Raw genomic sequence first — 23,999 nt, 5'->3', positions numbered from 1 at the left:
CTCACCTCTGAGGACACAGTGACTCTAGAGCTGCCTCTTTATCATACCTCTACTAATTGGGTACGGATCACACTGGCCTCCCCTTTGATTGTGTAATGTGTTTGTAAACACGCTAAAATGCTTTGTGATCTGGGCTTGGATATCTTTGCCTTTTATCCTGCTGCTGACCAGGTTACCCAGGCCCATCAGACATATGGCGGTCCCATTAATTCCAGCTGTGCAGTGAGACAGACAGAGATTAACCAACAAGGGACATTGTCCAATAGGGAAAAATACCAGGGCCTGGGCTCATGTCCCTTCCTCGGACTGAATTCAGGAAATTGCACCCATCCAATTTACATTACTTTCCTGGAACACTTGTGGTCATCGCTTACCTAACTCCTTGGGAGCAAAAGAACTATTATACTCTCATATTTTCTGTCTCCAGGAAACATGGCTTACTTCTCCGTTTAATTTGATGACTACTCCATGTTTTTCGCCCGTCCCCCTCCAATACTCCTATGTGTGGTTTGGCCAAAAAAAGGCGGGGGTATTATTTTTACCGATGAATGTAATGTGGACTACTTGGCTAAGTCTACATCCCCACTAGGAGCCTACATGGGTCCTGCTACAATAAAACGAGCGAAGGAGGGGTGTGTGCTTCTGTCTGTTTTTAATTTGGCTCCCTTGACGGTTGAATTTCCCCAGGCAACCTTATATGGTCTAACCGTGTAAGTCGTAGCAGAATCGACTTTGTATTTGTAAATAAGGCCATAAAAAATCTAGCGCCCAACTATGCACAAAACCCATAAACATCAGTGATCATGTCACATTAAGAATGTCTACAAAAAGGCCTATAGCAAATCCATGGACTATCTTCAGGTTAATCCGCTGCTGGTTAACCTATCGGGGAACAGACTACACTGGTCAATGGCCAATATTAGCAGTTTCAATTGTGCTTTGACTAGGGAGGACTGTACGATAGAATCTGTTTTAGATGTATGCAACTGGGATCTGGGTCAGTTAATGGATGTCTGTGGCCCCAGGGACTTAAACACCTGTCCAAGCGAATTTAATCTTCTAAGCAGGGTTCCCCCTAAGATTCAGTAATTGCTGCCAAGAAAAGAGCATTGAGGACCGCGTTGAGACATATCAAGTGGAATATGGCCAAGCAGCTACTGGAAGGCAGAGACCAATCAAAAATGTTACAAAACAATATCGGGCGTGGCTAAAGGGCCACAAAACAAGCTACGCTTCTGCAAGATGGCAGCTTATACACACTAGGATTGTTACCCACAATTCTAAGAAATATTGCATATGCTGGCCTTTTTTTCCGAGCTAATTTGGAGACCAAGGAAGTCTGCTGCGTTGCTGAGGGAGACTGGGGGGTAGTTACATCTCAGATCATCACTATTCCTCCATGAGAATATAGTGGTGCTTCTTTAGCAACCCCTGTGACAAAAACTACAGTCTGGTTCCATCTGGCTGAGGCCGACTTGGAGGGAATGATTAAGAAATCCAAAGCCTCTCGGGCTGTGGGCCCTGGCGGCCTTTGTAATTTAGTACTGAAGATGGATCCCTCCTTCTGGGCTGCTTTGCTGAAACAGCTTTTCCTTCCCATTTGTGAGGCCGGGGAGATCCCACAATCTTGGTGAGATTCAATATTGGTCCCCGATTTTAAACAGGGATTGCGCGCCAACCAGTCCTGTTTTCATTTATTGGCAATGCTAGACTGCAGTTGTACACTTTTTGCGGGTTTACTACAATCATTCTTCTGTCTCGCTCGAGAAGTAATTCCCCCCTCTTTTTACTCCTCTGTCTGTTTCTCTTCTTCCGTTTTTTTACATCTTGGTGAATGTGTCATTCTTCACATCTTCCTTGGTCATCACCAACAAGGGCATGCTGATGCGCACCAATGAACACTCTCCTCCCCAATTCAGTGGTAGTTTCTCTTGATCTTTGGATGCATGTGCTCAATAGTAGTCCATAAACAGTGATGTTCCTGCTCTCATCTCGCAACTTCTCTCAACCTTCTTGCATCCAGCATGATTGTCCACTTCTTGTCACTGTTGTGCTGGTAACATAACGCTGGTACCTTAACAGTATACGTCCTTCTTCATTCTCCACCCACGTGACTATCTTCGCTCTTTTGTCTCACTGCGTTAGGCACTTATCATATTTTTGTCTCTTTTATTTTATTTTTTCTTCTCTCTTTGTTTTTCTTTCTTCTTTTATTATTTATTTATTTATTTATTTATTTATTTATTTATTTATTTTTTCTCTTGCAGCTTGCTCACTTGTGCATTTGCTCGTTGTTTCTTCTCTCTCTGGTCATTTTCCACATACAGTTGTTCTCCAATTAGCTGCTTTATGTAATCATCTTCCATAGGAGATTACCCCCCTTTTTTTTTTTTATCAATCTCAATGTTGCTGTCTTCCCTTGCAATCTTCTTCGCACCTTGGCATACATGGGCGTCGTGCTCTGCTGTAGTAATTTCTGTTGTAATCAATTCTCTTCCGGCATATGTTAAAGAACAGTCAGGACAGCTCTCTCCAGTGGTGTGCCTACCAATTTTGTACATGTGTGCATGTTGTTGGTCACTTCTACTATGTGTGTTATGTGTATGTTTTACTCCCTTTGTGTCTGCCCTTAACTCTCCTTACTTTAGCAGCAGCTTTTCCTCACCCACTGACACCGTAACTCTTCCTGCTTAGGTTAGGGAATGTTAGCAGGGGATACAGCGGTAATGCTCACTATTACAAATACATTTCAAATTACCACCCCCATTATTTCGTTCATCATTAATAGTCCCATCGTGAAGGTAAAAGTCCTTATTTGCTTGCCCATAACCACTTACGCTGCTGGGTCCTTGCAGCTGATGAGATGATAAAGTTGCCCGCCTGAAAATCGCAAGAAAGTCGTTAATACGTTAGTACTTGTTAGTAACCTCAAGCTCCGCGAACTAAACAATCACTAAGGGCAAAAATCAAACCTCCCCCTGGACATTTCGTGTTTTCAAAATTTCTCAATATGGGTAGGGAAAATCTTGGGCTGTTTATTCAATGGAAGCAAGGAAATATACTTCAGGGAAACATGCTCTAAGGGGTCTGAGGTTCTTGATAGGGTGGGCAATTGAGTGGGGAATGCTTCACGATGTTTTAATCAGTAGGCCTCACAGTTTCTAATGGAAGATAACATTAAGGAAATTTCCTACACATTTCTAACAGCATACATACGCAACAACCTGCATGTGCGGGGAAAAGAGAAGGAACAAAACAGCTTTACAGATGTACATGCACAAACTGTAATATGAAACTCAATTAAACTTTGGAAATGCGTGTGTCAGTCCCTATTCTAGTTGCTAGTGTGCGTTGGACCATAGGATGGCCATGTTTCCCTAACTTGGGAGTGTTCGTGCTATTTTGCAGTTCATGAAAATCTCTTGCGTTGGCCCTGTTGATCATTGCTCCCTCGTTGCCAGGGTGGCCACCGCTTTGTAGGGCTTGACACCTCACACATCTAACAAAGTCTGTCAGGAGGGGAAAATGTCCCACTGTAGTCCATAGCCATTGGGTGTTGGCTGTCCGTTGTCTTCAGGCCTGCCCTGGGTCCTTTATATCTGGCGAGAAATAAAATGGAAGCGCTTGAGACCTGAGAATTTACATATTCTTCAATTTCTTGACCTAACCTCTCTGCACTACTCTCACACTATTCAGTGTCCTAGTGGGAGGAGCCAATGGTACACCTATGCACCATCCTGTCACCACCTGGTGGCGTTCAATGGCGGTCTGACTGTAAATTGTTACACAATTCGAAATGTACCCAGAAAATGGGTAGGCACTTAATTTATGTGAAGATACTCATTACACACTTGGATCATATATACGCAATTTAGGTGCTAGTGTACAAATCGGCCTTTGGATCTTTATATTTACTGTGCTTTTGTTGTAAGCTATTTATAGTGCGTGCCTTTGTCCCGTGGGGCATCAGGCACTGACAAGCTAAATAGGGAAACATCAGGGTGGTAAATTTGTCATATAGGGTGGCTGTGTTTCTAAATTAAGTGCACCATGTTACTTAGTTAAGATAATCGCAGGGTTTTTAAATCTTTTTTTTTTTTTCTATGGCTCCTCTCTCAACTTCTCAGGGCGTGCCTCGCAGTGAACTGCAGGCACTTTAAGCTGGTACTAATGAAATTCGCTACCAATTATTCGCTACCTGTCTCTCCCCCCTCTTTGTATTTATTTATTTATTTATTTATTTCCTCTTTTCTTTCAAACCCAACCCTCACAATTTACTCCCATTCTCTCTATCCCACCCCATGTCCAGTTTTTAAACCCTACCTACTCTGTTAATTACTCATTTAGTCTAGTATTTTATTGGTCCACTACTGTAATTACTGTTACATTTAAACAATATATTTCTCCCCCCATTATCTGCTCTCAAATTTTAATACAACCATCATTCTCCAGTTCGTGCAGCAATGACCTCTTTCCCTATGTGTGTTGGCTAATGCATTTGTGCCAGTGCTATTTTCAAAAGCGCTGGTGGCATTACCACTTGCACTGTTATTTTGTCGCCAAATTCATTCTGTTGGGAACATGGATCATCCATCCTTTACCCCTATTTCTCTTCTCCCGTGGTGAACCGTCAATGAAATGTAGCCCCCCCTCAAGTGCACCTTCTTCCACCTTGTGTGTCTCATTTAATTGTTCTGTGTTAATTGTGTATTCATGAGCCCAGTCTCCTCACTGAAAGATGTGTGCTCAAAATGTAGCTAAATGTACTCTCTTGTGATGCGCTATCATTATGCACCCCCCTCTGTACCGTGCACCCCCATTATGCTTAAACAATCTTCCTTACTTTCAACATGTGTATGCCTGGTGTTTAACAAGTTATGGATTTCTCTGTTAATAAGGTGGTCATATCCACATCGCTCATGATGTCACAAATGTCTCTTCCCTAATGCATGGCCTAGTCGCCCCACTGTCACCCAGAAAAGAAAATGTTTTGATACCTATCACCACCCCTATGCAATTGTCCTCTGCATTATTGAGTGTGCGTGAGTGTGTGTGTCGGCGTGCGTCTCGCCCGCTCTGTCGGGGAGGTGGAGCATGAGTGTGTGTGGCAGAGTGAGTCAAATCAAGTTTGTCTTGGGCTGTCCTATTAGCGGTATAATGTCAATCTATGTCCTTTGAAAGGTTTGTTTCCCATCAGGAAGACCCCTCCCAGTCATGTAACCGGTACCATTGCTATTGTGTCAGTGTTCTGTATGGGTGCTGGCTGCTGTGCAGTGCCCCTGTGTTGTGATTCTTGTCAGTCCTGGGGTAGTGGTGCTGTCATTTGTTGTGTCTGTACATGTAGTGGTGACAGTGCCTGCGTTGGTGCTTGTGGTATCTGCTGAAATGATCCCGTCCTGCCCCAAGTATCCTCACCACATGGGCGGTGCATATTGTGGTGGTTGTTGACACTGCTATTGTGATTCTTGTGCGTGTGTGTTGAGGCTGTTTTTAACTGCCCCTCCCATTGCATACTTTAATAATTTATTTTGTGCCTACTTGTCCTCATCTGCCTTTCTCTGCCCCTGCCGTTTTCTTGCCACAATCTACAATGCACACAGTCAATGTCTAGCGCGCTATCCTTCCTTCCTCCCTTCCATAACCCCATGCATGCTGCACCACCCCTTACTGATCCTCTATCATGTTTGGCTGTGCTGTCTCGTTCAGTCCTTCTCTCCTCCTCCAATCCCTTTCTTCCCTTTCCAGTTCCCCCTCTCTGTTGCTATTGTTACTCCTTGCACCTCCCCCGTTATCTTCCCTTTAAATTTAATTCCTCTGTACCTGTGCCTTCAAATCTGCTTCCATGCACTGCAGCCCTCTTGCTCCCTCCTGTGCTGTTCTGCAGTGGGTTGTTCTGCACCTTCCTGTTTGTTCGCTTTAGTGTATTGTGATTGTGTGTGTGTGTGTGTGTGTGGTGTTTAAATGTCCTTCTGCTGTTTTCAGTTCTCTCATGCAATGCATTCCTTGCTTACCATCTGTGTCATCAAATATTACACTCACGGAGGTTCAGAAGGGTGAGTCCCCTCTTCCCTCTGCTCGTGCTGGTTCAGCATGAGCTGACCCCTCGCATCTTCCCTTTCCTTCGTGCACACAGTTCAACTGTAGCGATGTGCTTTTAAAGCTATTCCTGTGTAAGTGCTGTGTATGTGTGTCCTTAGCGATTGCTGCACGCTTCTGGAGAAGCCGCCTATGAGCAGCCATGGTCTTGTTTAATTTACCTTCAGTACTTTTGAATCTTTGCACACTATGTTTTACTGACTTATTTCGGCATGGGAGCTGTGTGCTACACAACAGGTGAAGGGGAGTCATTTCTGTATTGTGTGATACATTTTACCTCTATTCAATTTGAAAATTTCGATAGTCCGCTGTTCAGGGAGAAAAAGTTAGAAGATAATTGAACATTTTTCAACTTCTGTGAGCCTTCTTGGCTCCGCACCTTAGCCAGTGCACTCCACGTGCAGCCCATCTTCACCAAACCATTGCCTTCTCCGGCACACCCCCACAATCTTGCGCATGTGTCTTCCACACACCGCCTCTGGGTCACCTATTCTCCAAATCCAAAACCACACCACTATCTCCTCACCATCAAAACTCTGTGTCCTATGCATCAATCTGAAGGTGACATCACCAAACTAAAAACACAGTGCAAATGAACAGACAAATGTGCATACACAGAACAATAACCCATTTCTCCCAACCCCACAAAAATCCCAAAATAAAACCCCACAATCCCCACAGCTGTCTTCCTGTCTCAACTGGAACAAGGTAAACCACAATAAAAACTCTTATAATTGGACTGCACACGCTGCGTCGCCTCACGTGTGATACGCTCCTCACCAGGGGACCTTAACCAGCCAACTATCATCCACTCACTGAACTAAAACGCTCAATTAGCAGGGAACCTCATCTACTCATTGATCTATAACGTCAATTCATAGGAAATCCAGACCCCTGTACATGAAATCGCCATCCGGACCAACCAGCGTGGCACTCCTGTTCTATATGTGGGGAGTCACTACCCCACCCAATATCCTCATAAACACAAGAAGGGACCACTGCCAGCGCTCCAGTCCCAACTACAATCCACGTGCCGAACACCACTAATGCGCTGAATTTTGCGACAATGTACAATCACCCACCACCCAATTTACAATGCCTCCCCCAGTTTCTACCCAAACAAAAGAAATTAACATTTCTGCAACATACTGATCAACAATGCATCATAATACTTTAAACATCTCCCCCCCTCAAAGCCCATGTTGCTGGTTGACTTACATTTCCTTATGCTGCACTGGCACTTGCTCTGCTGTTGGACACCCCCTCAAGGCGCTTCACCGCACCCCTTCTCCTGCAGGGCTCTCACCTGCCCTCAAGCGGGGTATTTCCAAGTGGCCCCCAAAGCCTTTAGCCGGTTATGCGTTTTCCGGTGGTCTTCAGGTGCAGGCGAGGGTCCCATAGCTTCCTTGAGTCGGCGGCAGGGACTGCAGTTCAATGCAGGGCTTGCGCAGGCAGTGCTCATTCACCCATGTTACAATGAGCAATGAGCCTCACAGAGGGCACCAACTTATTGGGGAGAAGCTGCTCCCCCACCAGGGCAGTGGGGGGCCAGCAGCCATACCCTCACCATCTATGGGAGACCCCAACACCTCCCATATGGCCCCCAGAAATGCAACAGAGTCCCAAGCAGGCAGCAGCATGTTCCAAACTGCGTTTATTTCTGGGCAGCAAAAAAGAAAAAAACACGCAGAGCATCGTGCACATCGAGAGTTCAGGCGCCGTCTCTCCCGGGGCTGGCTTGCAAGCCAGCTTTGTAATCACACTGCAGGCTGACCTCACAGAATTGGATCAGCTCCCAGAAACCTATCTCCTCCTGCTATTGGCTGCTAAGTGATAGGTTACCTATGTAGCCCTTATAGAGAGCCTGACAATTGGGTGTTAGCCTTTTTGCGTCAGTGGGTTGATTTAGCTGTGCCAGCCCCCATTACCTAATTCTAACTTGTTACATTATGACTTTGTTCCCGCTAATTGGCTGGGCTGAGCGATTCTTGTTACAATTATGTTTCAAATGTTGTGCGAGTCCTTAAGAAAATGTCTTTCTTTCCCAGAAAGAAAAAAAAATACACACTGGGTTGCCGTGGTTTATTCGCATTTGTGGCAATCTTATCTTGAATGTGCGGCCTTGGCAGTTCGGGGTTTTGCGAGGAATGTTTGTCTGCAGAAAGCAATCTTATCTTGAATGTGCGGCCTTGGCAGTTCGGGGGTTTTGCGAGGAATGTTGCTGAAGGCTTCTGCAGCCAGTGTTCAGTGAGAGAAATGAACTTGGCTGTAATTTTCCTCAAACATGGCTTTACACTGTGCAATTAGACCATGTTAATTCATATAGGCATTTGCAAGCCTTTAAACAGGGATTTTTGAGTTTGTAGATTCTGATATTGCAGCATTGATTCTAATGTAGCATGGAAGTTGCACTGTTGGTGAAGTGGGTGTGTTTCAGCATATTTGTCACCCATGGGTGCGCTGGGGCCTGGTTCAAATGATAAGTGCGCTCCTTGTTCTTCCTGCTGTTCTTCTGTATATGCGCCTGGGGTGAGGGGGCATGGGTTTGATCTCGATTTTCCCTCTTCAAGTCTACTTGGCTTTGCATGGATGGAAGGCCTGTTCATATCGTAGACAGAAAATAGGGAAGCTCATTGGCAGACCAAGAGTTTTTTTCCAAATTCGACCTTCCATCCATTTCACAATCCATGCTTCCTTGGTTATGAACCGCTACCCCATTTGTAGAACATCAGATGACCCTAGATCCCCCTTCCTCAGCCTGATTCCCTGGCTCCTCACAATAAATATATTATATTACCTGGTCTTAGTATTCCTTGTCCCAGTACCAAATTAGTAATCCATTACATTATCCATTACATTACCCCGGTCTCCATTATTCTCGTCACCATACCCTATTAGTTATCGATTTCATAATCACTGTTTCACTCTTCCTCATCCCAATACCATGCTAGTGATCCAAAACATCAACCAACACCTCCATATTTCTTGTCCCGGCACCCGATATTAATACTTTATATTAGGCGTTCCTCCCTCTTCCTCGTCCCAGTAACCCAGTTGTAATCAGTACATTGTGCCAGCCTCCCTATTCCTTGACATGGTACATCATTAGTAATCATAACATTACACCTGCATCCTTCTTTTTGGTCAGAGTACCTAATTATTTGTTAATTCATTATCCCAGTACTTTATTAGTAATGTATTGCATTTCCCTCACCTCTGTGTTCCTTATTCTGGTATCCTCTTAGAAAGGCAATTTCATTACTCCTGTCTCTATCATCATCATCTGGGTACTCTCTATTCATCATCCTGGTTCCCAATGAGTATTCCATTACATTATCCATGCTTCTTTCTTCCTCAACTTAGGAACCCCATTCCCAATGATTACAGTACACTGCTGCTCTGTGTCATGCCAGGACTCCATTAGTAATCATTACATAACTTGCAACCCCTCCCACCCTTTCCTCATATCAGTATCAACTTTGGAATCTTTTACATTACCCCAGGATCACTATTCCTGGTACCATACCCCATCAGTAATATTACACCTCTCTCCGTCTTCCTCGTCATGGCACCCTATTAGTTATCCAGTACATTACATCCACCTGACTCTTTTTTTTATCCCTATAGTAATTTAATAAATTATACCTAACTCCCCCTTAATCGTTCTGGTACTACATTATTAGTCTATTACACTACCCTCACCTCCCTCGTCCTCTATCCCAGTACAACATTATTAATCCATCACATTTTCACTGCCTCACGCTATATGTCTGGGTAACACTTTGTTAATACATTATATTAACCTTGCTTCCTTTTCCTTATGCGTGTACCCATGAGTAACATATCACATTACAGCTGTCTCACTCTTCATCGTCCTAGTGTTCGAGTGGTAATCCATAATCCTCCACCTCCTTCTTCCTCTTCCTGCTGTCTCATTGGTAATCCTTTATATTGGTCACTCCTCTCTCATCTTTATATCCAAATACAATCCATACACGAAACAATTCATAAAATAAACCAATTCTCCCAACACCCCCAATTGATCCATCATACTACAATAAAAACATCCTTAAAACTGTCTTTTACTTAAAAGAATTAAAACCAAATAAAATTAATAAATGCAGTTTGTCATTAGAACATCAATGACATGGAAGCATTCTTGAATATATTCAGAGATTACAAATGAAATCATCTCTATTGCACATCATTATAAAATGTAGAACCTCCTGGTAGGTTCTAATGTTAGCCTTTAGAAAATGGAGTCAAATGACACTTTTTTGGGCCTCATTCCGAATTTGGAGGCAGCCATGGTGCTATTTGCGCTAATTACGGGCCTGCTCATAGCAGGCCCGTAATAAGCGCCCTGGTCCCTTAGCTGGACCAGTAAAGAACATGTGGTCCGACCACACGTCCTTTGCGGTACCCGCTAAGGGACCTCGGAATTGGGCGGTAAGGGATTACCGGCACCCGTCTCCTTACCGGTGCCTGGTATCCCTTACCGCCCAACTCAGAATGATCCCCCTTGCCCACTGTTTGGGGAAATTCCGACAAACTAGTAGGAAATGCCCCAAGTCTTCCTCCACTGCCATACCACAGTTACATTTCGTAGACCCCGACCGCCTTTTTGCCAGGTATTACGAGCTTCCAAAGCGAGAACATTAAGTCTGATCATGGGACTCACTTCACTTCCGGGTTGAGGGTCCAGTCGGGTGGCCTTGTACAGAGCAGGAGCAGAAAATGTGCACACCTTAGCCCTGTCTTAATCTTTATCGAGAGAGCTTGCCTTCCTCGTCAATGTGTTTCCTATTTTTAAAAATACCTGTTCAGTCAGTTCTTTCACCTCCCACTTGTTTAGGAGGGCACAGCCCTCATTATACCAAATGTATTTACTTCTTGAATTGGAACAGACTATCTTAACCAGTGCATTCTGTATACTGGGGTTCCTGGGACCCAACACATGCGTCTTTAATAGAAGAGTTACCATTCAAAGTTTTGCCAAAGTGGTTATATGTGGGATCCCTAGTTCCAAGCTAATTGCACTATTGTGTGTCCCCCTTGGGGGAAGCCTGTTAACAATTTGAGCACTTTATTCTGAGACTCCATCAACTGCTCACACGTTGTATACCCCCAAATCTCACGTCCATAAAGGAAAAATGTTCCTACTGTAGCCTTATATACTTCAAGGCATTTCTATAAACACAAGGCCCCATATTTATGATAGAACCTCATCAGGCCTGCCATCCTTGGTTTCAATGGTGCTGCGACTACTGTGATATGTGAGGCCCAATTTCCAGACTTGTTGGAGGTGAGCCCCAAGTAGCAAAAGGACCTCATTTCTTCAATTGTTTGATATGATATGATATTTTATTTGTATCGTGCTCATACACAAGTGTTTCAGAGCGCAACATTTACCCCAATTTACCATGGTTTGTACATTTACCCTCCAGCGATAGCTGTTTTTGCTTTTCCTGAATACGATTATTTGCATTTTCCCCATGTTAAGTTTTAGGCCATTAAGATGAAAATACTTGGCATATTTGAAACTTCTCTGGAGCCCCCCCCCCAGGAGGGTAAAGACCTGCTTTGCTCAATCCTAAAATCAGAGAGAAAAAGGATCAATAAAAGTAGTGCCAGTGAGCATCCCAGGGGTAACAGGGCGCAGCAGTTACAAGGATATGTGAAGCTTAGTTGGAAGAATTGTAGTGGTATATAGATACCTTATTTACAAAGCATTATTTACAGAAAAGGTATAAACAAGTGTTAATGATGACTTACAGAGAAAGGTATATACAAGTGTTTACAGATATTGCAGGCAAAAAGGGCCTCATTACGAGTCAGGCGTTAAGGGGTTAACGGCGCCGTAAACGGCGCCGACCCTTAACGCCTGATTACAAGGTCCCTTAGCGCCATAGTGATTTTAACGCCTGCTTTTTGCAGGCGTTAAAATCCATGGCGCTAAGGGACCTTGGAGATAATTACGGCACCGTAATTTACGGTGGCGTAATTATCTCCTTCCCCACTCCCATTATGCCCTATGGGGCAAAAATGGGAATGGGGAAGGGTAAATGGGAAATGGGGATTTACCGCCCCACTCACCTTGGAATGGGGCGGTAAATACGCCAACCACCATGGCGTAAACATAGTTTACGCCATGGCGGTAAAGGTACGACCCAGGCGGTAACTTACCGCCTGGTTCGTAATGAGGCACAAAGTGTAAGGAGATATGGATACCCCGTGGAGGTAGCCAGTAGTGAGACTCGAGGAAAGATACATTCCATAAAAGGCATAAAATGTTGTTGTTTACCATTAACTGAATGTCATTGCTAGTTGCGATGCATGGATTCAGGCCCTCATTACGATACTGGCGCTAAACCATGGCGCTATTAGCACCATGGTTGGTGCCGGTATCATAACAAGTCCGCCAATGTTCAATGGGGAATTACCACCCCATTCCAAGGTTGGCGGGGCAGTAATTCCCCATTGAACATTGGCCCTTCCCCATTCCCATTTTTGCCCCATTGGGCTCAATGGGACTGGGGAAGGCGGTAAGTACGGTACCGCACTTACCTCGAGAGTCCCTTTGCGGGTCCCTACTTTAACGGCTGGTCTAGACCAGCCGTTCAGGTCGGGTCCCGCAAAGGGACCTCGTAGTAAGGCACTAAGTGTTTAACGGTGCTGCAGCCTTTTACGGCGCCGTTAAACACTTAGCGCCAGGGTCCTAATGAGGGCCTCAGTGTCATACAATTTAGCGGTCAGTGGATTTGTCAATTAAAACATTGACTGTATTTGTCAATTAAAACATTTAAAATAAAACATTGATCTAGGGTGAAAATCCTTCTCTAAACCCTGCTTGGGTGGCAGTTAATATATGGTTACTCTTGGCCCACTCCTCAAGCATATACATTAAACATGTATTAAACAGTTTATTAGTCGTATCTAGAAGTGATATTGGGCAGTAACAATTGGGGTCAGCAGTTGATTGGGATAATTAAACTCCCTCTCCAGGACTAAGGTGCGACTCCAACTCATGAATTGCATTAAAATGCAGAGTAAGAATATGTGTCAACCATTACCAACACTATTTATACACATCCGAGCAATACCCAAGGTGGGCAGCAGCTTTGCCCAGTAACATAGTTGATATTGATAATGATATTTTATTTCTGTTGCGCTCGTACACAAGTGTTTCAGAGCGCGACAAGGCAAGGGAGGGGAACAGGGGAGAAAAAAAACAGAAATCTTACTAGGCCCAGTGACATTGAGAACGTGCAAGTGCATGGGAGAGGGGGAGGGGAAAAGTGCATGGAAGGGGGAGAAGTGGAAAGTGTGAAGCAGAGGAGAATCAGATAAATAATAAATAAATACATAAATAAATAAATAAATAATAAAGGCAACAAACAGTGGTAATGCAGCCAGCAATTTGCAAGTGCTAGGTTTAAGGCAGCAGACAGGCTAGGTCTGATAAGTGCAGGAAAGAAAAGGGGGGGGCTGTATGGCACAGATACAGACCCCAGTGCAAGGGGTGTCCCAGAGGCAGTGCGGGAAGGTGGCAGGGTGAGAAGGTACCTGGGCCCGGAGGACAGAGGGTGGCCAGGTGCACAGTGCCAAGAGAGAACAGATCAGCAGGGGAGAGGGGGAGCGAAGGCAGAAGAAAAGAGGAAGGTCTTGAGGTGCTTCCGGAACCGGATATGGTTCTGCTTAAGTTTTAGAGTGGCAGCAAGGCTGTTCCAAAGGGACGCCCCAGCCGAAGACAGAGATCTACCCCAAGCTCGTTTCTTTGAAAAACGATTGACCCTGATGGAGTTAGAGGTAGAGGAGTGAAGGGCTCAAGAGGGGAGGTATTTTCTGAGGGATAGTTGAAGGTATTTTGGACCGAGGCCCCAGAAAGCCTTGTGGACAATCCATAGGGTTTTGGATTTAATCCAAGACCAGCAAACCTACTTTGAAGCTCTTTGCCCCAAACAAGAAAGTGGTTTCCCATCCAGTGATTTTGCAGGGCCCCTCGCTGAGGGTAATAGTGGCTTCCAGAAAGTATTGGTGTTGAACAGTCACTCTTGCCAGCCTGGCTTCTCGCCCAGCAAGATAAAAAAGCTGAGGGAAGACAGTGGAGGGACTCACCGCTAACCCAGGACCAGAATCCTGATAATTTGGCAGGCAACGGTTTCCTTTCCTCTAACAACAGAGACAAAGACACACCCAGAATAGTGGCAAAACCGCAATGCAGAGAGTTAGCATATTGGGCATAATGCTGGGGCCTCCGGGCAGGGACTCCCTCTGCCTATTTATACTGAGGGGGCCCACGGCAAGGGCAGCTCGAACCCACTCCGTGCTGCATGGCAATCATGTGTGAAGTTTGGGAATAGACCCGGGGTAAATGCAAGGCCGCATTCGGATACCAGCAGGAACCGAGCTGGTATAAAATATATTAAGATAGTTGAATGAGAGCCTACGACAACTTTCTGAACAGTACATGGCAGCCCCAGCTGTTACAGCTCATCCCTGATCTCAGTGCACTCACCTCTGAGGACACAGTGACTCTAGAGCTGCCTCTTTATCATACCTCTACTAATTGGGTACGGATCACACTGGCCTCCCCTTTGATTGTGTAATGTGTTTGTAAACACGCTAAAATGCTTTGTGATCTGGGCTTGGATATCTTTGCCTTTTATCCTGCTGCTGACCAGGTTACCCAGGCCCATCAGACATATGGCGGTCCCATTAATTCCAGCTGTGCAGTGAGACAGACAGAGATTAACCAACAAGGGACATTGTCCAATAGGGAAAAATACCAGGGCCTGGGCTCATGTCCCTTCCTCGGACTGAATTCAGGAAATTGCACCCATCCAATTTACATTACTTTCCTGGAACACTTGTGGTCATCGCTTACCTAACTCCTTGGGAGCAAAAGAACTATTATACTCTCATATTTTCTGTCTCCAGGAAACATGGCTTACTTCTCCGTTTAATTTGATGACTACTCCATGTTTTTCGCCCGTCCCCCTCCAATACTCCTATGTGTGGTTTGGCCAAAAAAAGGCGGGGGTATTATTTTTACCGATGAATGTAATGTGGACTACTTGGCTAAGTCTACATCCCCACTAGGAGCCTACATGGGTCCTGCTACAATAAAACGAGCGAAGGAGGGGTGTGTGCTTCTGTCTGTTTTTAATTTGGCTCCCTTGACGGTTGAATTTCCCCAGGCAACCTTATATGGTCTAACCGTGTAAGTCGTAGCAGAATCGACTTTGTATTTGTAAATAAGGCCATAAAAAATCTAGCGCCCAACTATGCACAAAACCCATAAACATCAGTGATCATGTCACATTAAGAATGTCTACAAAAAGGCCTATAGCAAATCCATGGACTATCTTCAGGTTAATCCGCTGCTGGTTAACCTATCGGGGAACAGACTACACTGGTCAATGGCCAATATTAGCAGTTTCAATTGTGCTTTGACTAGGGAGGACTGTACGATAGAATCTGTTTAAGATGTATGCAACTGGGATCTGGGTCAGTTAATGGATGTCTGTGGCCCCAGGGACTTAAACACCTGTCCAAGCGAATTTAATCTTCTAAGCAGGGTTCCCCCTAAGATTCAGTAATTGCTGCCAAGAAAAGAGCATTGAGGACCGCGTTGAGACATATCAAGTGGAATATGGCCAAGCAGCTACTGGAAGGCAGAGACCAATCAAAAATGTTACAAAACAATATCGGGCGTGGCTAAAGGGCCACAAAACAAGCTACGCTTCTGCAAGATGGCAGCTTATACACACTAGGATTGTTACCCACAATTCTAAGAAATATTGCATATGCTGGCCTTTTTTTCCGAGCTAATTTGGAGACCAAGGAAGTCTGCTGCGTTGCTGAGGGAGACTGGGGGGTAGTTACATCTCAGATCATCACTATTCCTCCATGAGAATATAGTGGTGCTTCTTTAGCAACCCCTGTGACAAAAACTACAGTCTGGTTCCATGTGGCTGAGGCCGACTTGGAGGGAATGATTAAGAAATCCAAAGCCTCTCGGGCTGTGGGCCCTGGCGGCCTTTGTAATTTAGTACTGAAGATGGATCCCTCCTTCTGGGCTGCTTTGCTGAAACAGCTTTTCCTTCCCATCTGTGAGGCCGGGGAGATCCCACAATCTTGGTGAGATTCAATATTGGTCCCCGATTTTAAACAGGGATTGCGCGCCAACCAGTCCTGTTTTCATTTATTGGCAATGCTAGACTGCAGTTGTACACTTTTTGCGGGTTTACTACAATCATTCTTCTGTCTCGCTCGAGAAGTAATTCCCCCCTCTTTTTACTCCTCTGTCTGTTTCTCTTCTTCCGTTTTTTTACATCTTGGTGAATGTGTCATTCTTCACATCTTCCTTGGTCATCACCAACAAGGGCATGCTGATGCGCACCAATGAACACTCTCCTCCCCAATTCAGTGGTAGTTTCTCTTGATCTTTGGATGCATGTGCTCAATAGTAGTCCATAAACAGTGATGTTCCTGCTCTCATCTCGCAACTTCTCTCAACCTTCTTGCATCCAGCATGATTGTCCACTTCTTGTCACTGTTGTGCTGGTAACATAACGCTGGTACCTTAACAGTATACGTCCTTCTTCATTCTCCACCCACGTGACTATCTTCGCTCTTTTGTCTCACTCCGTTAGGCACTTATCATATTTTTGTCTCTTTTATTTTATTTTTTCTTCTCTCTTTGTTTTTCTTTCTTCTTTTATTATTTATTTATTTTTTTTTTTATTTATTTATTTATTTTTTCTCTTGCAGCTTGCTCACTTGTGCATTTGCTCGTTGTTTCTTCTCTCTCTGGTCATTTTCCACATACAGTTGTTCTCCAATTAGCTGCTTTATGTAATCATCTTCCATAGGAGATTACCCCCCTTTTTTTTTATCAATCTCAATGTTGCTGTCTTCCCTTGCAATCTTCTTCGCACCTTGGCATACATGGGCGTCGTGCTCTGCTGTAGTAATTTCTGTTGTAATCAATTCTCTTCCGGCATATGTTAAAGAACAGTCAGGACAGCTCTCTCCAGTGGTGTGCCTACCAATTTTGTACATGTGTGCATGTTGTTGGTCACTTCTACTATGTGTGTTATGTGTATGTTTTACTCCCTTTGTGTCTGCCCTTAACTCTCCTTACTTTAGCAGCAGCTTTTCCTCACCCACTGACACCGTAACTCTTCCTGCTTAGGTTAGGGAATGTTAGCAGGGGATACAGCGGTAATGCTCACTATTACAAATACATTTCAAATTACCACCCCCATTATTTCGTTCATCATTAATAGTCCCATCGTGAAGGTAAAAGTCCTTATTTGCTTGCCCATAACCACTTACGCTGCTGGGTCCTTGCAGCTGATGTGATGATAAAGTTGCCCGCCTGAAAATCGCAAGAAAGGCGTTAATACGTTAGTACTTGTTAGTAACCTCAAGCTCCGCGAACTAAACAATCACTAAGGGCAAAAATCAAACCTCCCCCTGGACATTTCGTGTTTTCAAAATTTCTCAATATGGGTAGGGAAAATCTTGGGCTGTTTATTCAATGGAAGCAAGGAAATATACTTCAGGGAAACATGCTCTAAGGGGTCTGAGGTTCTTGATAGGGTGGGCAATTGAGTGGGGAATGCTTCACGATGTTTTAATCAGTAGGCCTCACAGTTTCTAATGGAAGATAACATTAAGGAAATTTCCTACACATTTCTAACAGCATACATACGCAACAACCTGCATGTGCGGGGAAAAGAGAAGGAACAAAACAGCTTTACAGCTGTACGTGCACAAACTGTAATATGAAACTCAATTAAACTTTGGAAATGCGTGTGTCAGTCCCTATTCTAGTTGCTAGTGTGCGTTGGACCATAGGATGGCCATGTTTCCCTAACTTGGGAGTGTTCGTGCTATTTTGCAGTTCATGAAAATCTCTTGCGTTGGCCCTGTTGATCATTGCTCCCTCGTTGCCAGGGTGGCCACCGCTTTGTAGGGCTTGACACCTCACACATCTAACAAAGTCTGTCAGGAGGGGAAAATGTCCCACTGTAGTCCATAGCCATTGGGTGTTGGCTGTCCGTTGTCTTCAGGCCTGCCCTGGGTCCTTTATATCTGGCGAGAAATAAAATGGAAGCGCTTGAGACCTGAGAATTTACATATTCTTCAATTTCTTGACCTAACCTCTCTGCACTACTCTCACACTATTCAGTGTCCTAGTGGGAGGAGCCAATGGTACACCTATGCACCATCCTGTCATCACCTGGTGGCGTTCAATGGCGGTCTGACTGTAAATTGATACACAATTCGAAATGTACTCAGAAAATGGGTAGGCACTTAATTTATGTGAAGATACTCATTACACACTTGGATCATATATACGCAATTTAGGTGCTAGTGTACAAATCGGCCTTTGGATCTTTATATTTACTGTGCTTTTGTTGTAAGCTATTTATAGTGCGTGCCTTTGTCCCGTGGGGCATCAGGCACTGACAAGCTAAATAGGGAAACATCAGGGTGGTAAATTTGTCATATAGGGTGGCTGTGTTTCTAAATTAAGTGCACCATGTTACTTAGTTAAGATAATCGCAGGGTTTTTAAATCTTTTTTTTTTTTTTCTATGGCTCCTCTCTCAACTTCTCAGGGCGTGCCTCGCAGTGAACTGCAGGCACTTTAAGCTGGTACTAATGAAATTCGCTACCAATTATTCGCTACCTGTCTCTCCCCCCTCTTTGTATTTATTTATTTATTTATTTATTTCCTCTTTTCTTTCAAACCCAACCCTCACAATTTACTCCCATTCTCTCTATCCCACCCCATGTCCAGTTTTTAAACCCTACCTACTCTGTTAATTACTCATTTAGTCTAGTATTTTATTGGTCCACTACTGTAATTACTGTTACATTTAAACAATATATTTCTCCCCCCATTATCTGCTCTCAAATTTTAATACAACCATCATTCTCCAGTTCGTGCAGCAATGACCTCTTTCCCTATGTGCGTTGGCTAATGCATTTGTGCCAGTGCTATTTTCAAAAGCGCTAGTGGCATTACCACTTGCACTGTTATTTTGTCGCCAAATTCAATCTGTTGGGAACATGGATCATCCATCCTTTACCCCTATTTCTCTCCTCCCGTGGTGAACCGTCAATTAAATGTAGCCCCCCCCTCAAGTGCACCTTCTTCCACCTTGTGTGTCTCATTTAATTGTTCTGTGTTAATTGTGTATTCATGAGCCCAGTCTCCTCACTGAAAGATGTGTGCTCAAAATGTAGCTAAATGTACTCTCTTGTGTAGCTAAATGTACTCTCTTGTGATGCGCTATCACCACCCCTATGCAATTGTCCTCTGCATTATTGAGTGTGCGTGAGTGTGTGTGTCGGCGTGCGTCTCGCCCGCTCTGTCGGGGAGGTGGAGCATGAGTGTGTGTGGCAGAGTGAGTCAAATCAAGTTTGTCTTGGGCTGTCCTATTAGCGGTATAATGTCAATCTATGTCCTTTGAAAGGTTTGTTTCCCATCAGGAAGACCCCTCCCAGTCATGTAACCGGTACCATTGCTATTGTGTCAGTGTTCTGTATGGGTGCTGGCTGCTGTGCAGTGCCCCTGTGTTGTGATTCTTGTCAGTCCTGGGGTAGTGGTGCTGTCATTTGTTGTGTCTGTACATGTAGTGGTGACAGTGCCTGCGTTGGTGCTTGTGGTGTCTGCTGAAATGATCCCGTCCTGCCCCAAGTATCCTCACCACATGGGCGGTGCATATTGTGGTGGTTGTTGACACTGCTATTGTGATTCTTGTGCGTGTGTGTTGAGGCTGTTTTTAACTGCCCCTCCCATTGCATACTTTAATAATTTATTTTGTGCCTACTTGTCCTCATCTGCCTTTCTCTGCCCCTGCCGTTTTCTTGCCACAATCTACAATGCACACAGTCAATGTCTAGCGCGCTATCCTTCCTTCCTCCCTTCCATAACCCCATGCATGCTGCACCACCCCTTACTGATCCTCTATCATGTTTGGCTGTGCTGTCTCGTTCAGTCCTTCTCTCCTCCTCCAATCCCTTTCTTCCCTTTCCAGTTCCCCCTCTCTGTTGCTATTGTTACTCCTTGCACCTCCCCCGTTATCTTCCCTTTAAATTTAATTCCTCTGTACCTGTGCCTTCAAATCTGCTTCCATGCACTGCAGCCCTCTTGATCCCTCCTGTGCTGTTCTGCAGTGGGTTGTTCTGCACCTTCCTGTTTGTTCGTTTTAGTGTATTGTGATTGTGTGTGTGTGTGTGTGGTGTTTAAATGTCCTTCTGCTGTTTTCAGTTCTCTCATGCAATGCATTCCTTGCTTACCATCTGTGTCATCAAATATTACACTCACGGAGGTTCAGAAGGGTGAGTCCCCTCTTCCCTCTGCTCGTGCTGGTTCAGCATGAGCTGACCCCTCGCATCTTCCCTTTCCTTCGTGCACACAGTTCAACTGTAGCGATGTGCTTTTAAAGCTATTCCTGTGTAAGTGCTGTGTATGTGTGTCCTTAGCGATTGCTGCACGCTTCTGGAGAAGCCGCCTATGAGCAGCCATGGTCTTGTTTAATTTACCTTCAGTACTTTTGAATCTTTGCACACTATGTTTTACTGACTTATTTCGGCATGGGAGCTGTGTGCTACACAACAGGTGAAGGGGAGTCATTTCTGTATTGTGTGATACATTTTACCTCTATTCAATTTGAAAATTTCGATAGTCCGCTGTTCAGGGAGAAAAAGTTAGAAGATAATTGAACATTTTTCAACTTCTGTGAGCCTTCTTGGCTCCGCACCTTAGCCAGTGCACTCCACGTGCAGCCCATCTTCACCAAACCATTGCCTTCTCCGGCACACCCCCACAATCTTGCGCATGTGTCTTCCACACACCGCCTCTGGGTCACCTATTCTCCAAATCCAAAACCACACCACTATCTCCTCACCATCAAAACTCTGTGTCCTATGCGTCAATCTGAAGGTGACATCACCAAACTAAAAACACAGTGCAAATGAACAGACAAATGTGCATACACAGAACAATAACCCATTTCTCCCAACCCCACAAAAATCCCAAAATAAAACCCCACAATCCCCACAGCTGTCTTCCTGTCTCAACTGGAACAAGGTAAACCACAATAAAAACTCTTATAATTGGACTGCACACGCTGCGTCGCCTCACGTGTGATACGCTCCTCACCAGGGGACCTTAACCAGCCAACTATCATCCACTCACTGAACTAAAACGCTCAATTAGCAGGGAACCTCATCTACTCATTGATCTATAACGTCAATTCATAGGAAATCCAGACCCCTGTACATGAAATCGCCATCCGGACCAACCAGCGTGGCACTCCTGTTCTATATGTGGGGAGTCACTACCCCACCCAATATCCTCATAAACACAAGAAGGGACCACTGCCAGCGCTCCAGTCCCAACTACAATCCACGTGCCGAACACCACTAATGCGCTGAATTTTGCGACAATGTACAATCACCCACCACCCAATTTACAATGCCTCCCCCAGTTTCTACCCAAACAAAAGAAATTAACATTTCTGCAACATACTGATCAACAATGCATCATAATACTTTAAACATCTCCCCCCCTCAAAGCCCATGTTGCTGGTTGACTTACATTTCCTTATGCTGCACTGGCACTTGCTCTGCTGTTGGACACCCCCTCAAGGCGCTTCACCGCACCCCTTCTCCTGCAGGGCTCTCACCTGCCCTCAAGCGGGGTATTTCCAAGTGGCCCCCAAAGCCTTTAGCCGGTTACGCGTTTTCCGGTGGTCTTCAGGTGCAGGCGAGGGTCCCACAGCTTCCTTGAGTCGGCGGCAGGGACTGCAGTTCAATGCAGGGCTTGCGCAGGCAGTGCTCATTCACCCATGTTACAATGAGCAATGAGCCTCACAGAGGGCACCAACTTATTGGGGAGAAGCTGCTCCCCCACCAGGGCAGTGGGGGGCCAGCAGCCATACCCTCACCATCTATGGGAGACCCCAACACCTCCCATATGGCCCCCAGAAATGCAACAGAGTCCCAAGCAGGCAGCAGCATGTTCCAAACTGCGTTTATTTCTGGGCAGCAAAAAAGAAAAAAACACGCAGAGCATCGTGCACATCGAGAGTTCAGGCGCCGTCTCTCCCGGGGCTGGCTTGCAAGCCAGCTTTGTAATCACACTGCAGGCTGACCTCACAGAATTGGATCAGCTCCCAGAAACCTATCTCCTCCTGCTATTGGCTGCTAAGTGATAGGTTACCTATGTAGCCCTTATAGAGAGCCTGACAATTGGGTGTTAGCCTTTTTGCGTCAGTGGGTTGATTTAGCTGTGCCAGCCCCCATTACCTAATTTTAACTTGTTACATTATGACTTTGTTCCCGCTAATTGGCTGGGCTGAGCGATTCTTGTTACAATTATGTTTCAAATGTTGTGCGAGTCCTTGAGAAAATGTCTTTCTTTCCCAGAAAGAAAAAAAAATACACACTGGGTTGCCGTGGTTTATTCGCATTTGTGGCAATCTTATCTTGAATGTGCGGCCTTGGCAGTTCGGGGTTTTGCGAGGAATGTTTGTCTGCAGAAAGCAATCTTATCTTGAATGTGCGGCCTTGGCAGTTCGGGGGTTTTGCGAGGAATGTTGCTGAAGGCTTCTGCAGCCAGTGTTCAGTGAGAGAAATGAACTTGGCTGTAATTTTCCTCAAACATGGCTTTACACTGTGCAATTAGACCATGTTAATTCATATAGGCATTTGCAAGCCTTTAAACAGGGATTTTTGAGTTTGTAGATTCTGATATTGCAGCATTGATTCTAATGTAGCATGGAAGTTGCACTGTTGGTGAAGTGGGTGTGTTTCAGCATATTTGTCACCCATGGGTGCGCTGGGGCCTGGTTCAAATGATAAGTGCGCTCCTTGTTCTTCCTGCTGTTCTTCTGTATATGCGCCTGGGGTGAGGGGGCATGGGTTTGATCTCGATTTTCCCTCTTCAAGTCTACTTGGCTTTGCATGGATGGAAGGCCTGTTCATATCGTAGACAGCAAATAGGGAAGCTCATTGGCAGACCAAGAGTTTTTTTCCAAATTCGACCTTCCATCCATTTCACAATCCATGCTTCCTTGGTTATGAACCGCTACCCCATTTGTAGAACATCAGATGACCCTAGATCCCCCTTCCTCAGCCTGATTCCCTGGCTCCTCACAATAAATATATTATATTACCTGGTCTTAGTATTCCTTGTCCCAGTACCAAATTAGTAATCCATTACATTATCCATTACATTACCCCGGTCTCCATTATTCTCGTCACCATACCCTATTAGTTATCGATTTCATAATCACTGTTTCACTCTTCCTCATCCCAATACCATGCTAGTGATCCAAAACATCAACCAACACCTCCATATTTCTTGTCCCGGCACCCGATATTAATACTTTATATTAGGCGTTCCTCCCTCTTCCTCGTCCCAGTAACCCAGTTGTAATCAGTACATTGTGCCAGCCTCCCTATTCCTTGACATGGTACATCATTAGTAATCATAACATTACATCTGCATCCTTCTTTTTGGTCAGAGTACCTAATTATTTGTTAATTCATTATCCCAGTACTTTATTAGTAATGTATTGCATTTCCCTCACCTCTGTGTTCCTTATTCTGGTATCCTCTTAGAAAGGCAATTTCATTACTCCTGTCTCTATCATCATCATCTGGGTACTCTCTTTTCATCATCCTGGTTCCCAATGAGTATTCCATTACATTATCCATGCTTCTTTCTTCCTCAACTTAGGAACCCATTCCCAATGACAGTACACTGCTGCTCTGTGTCATGCCAGGACTCCATTAGTAATCATTACATAACCTGCGACCCCTCCCACCCTTTCCTCATATCAGTATCAACTTTGGAATCTTTTACATTACCCC

Source organism: Ambystoma mexicanum, chromosome 3p (assembly GCF_040938575.1).
Source record: "Ambystoma mexicanum isolate Mex_15411 chromosome 3p, UKY_AmexF1_1, whole genome shotgun sequence".
NCBI lineage: Eukaryota > Metazoa > Chordata > Amphibia > Caudata > Ambystomatidae > Ambystoma > Ambystoma mexicanum.
This window is presented reverse-complemented; position numbering follows the sequence as displayed.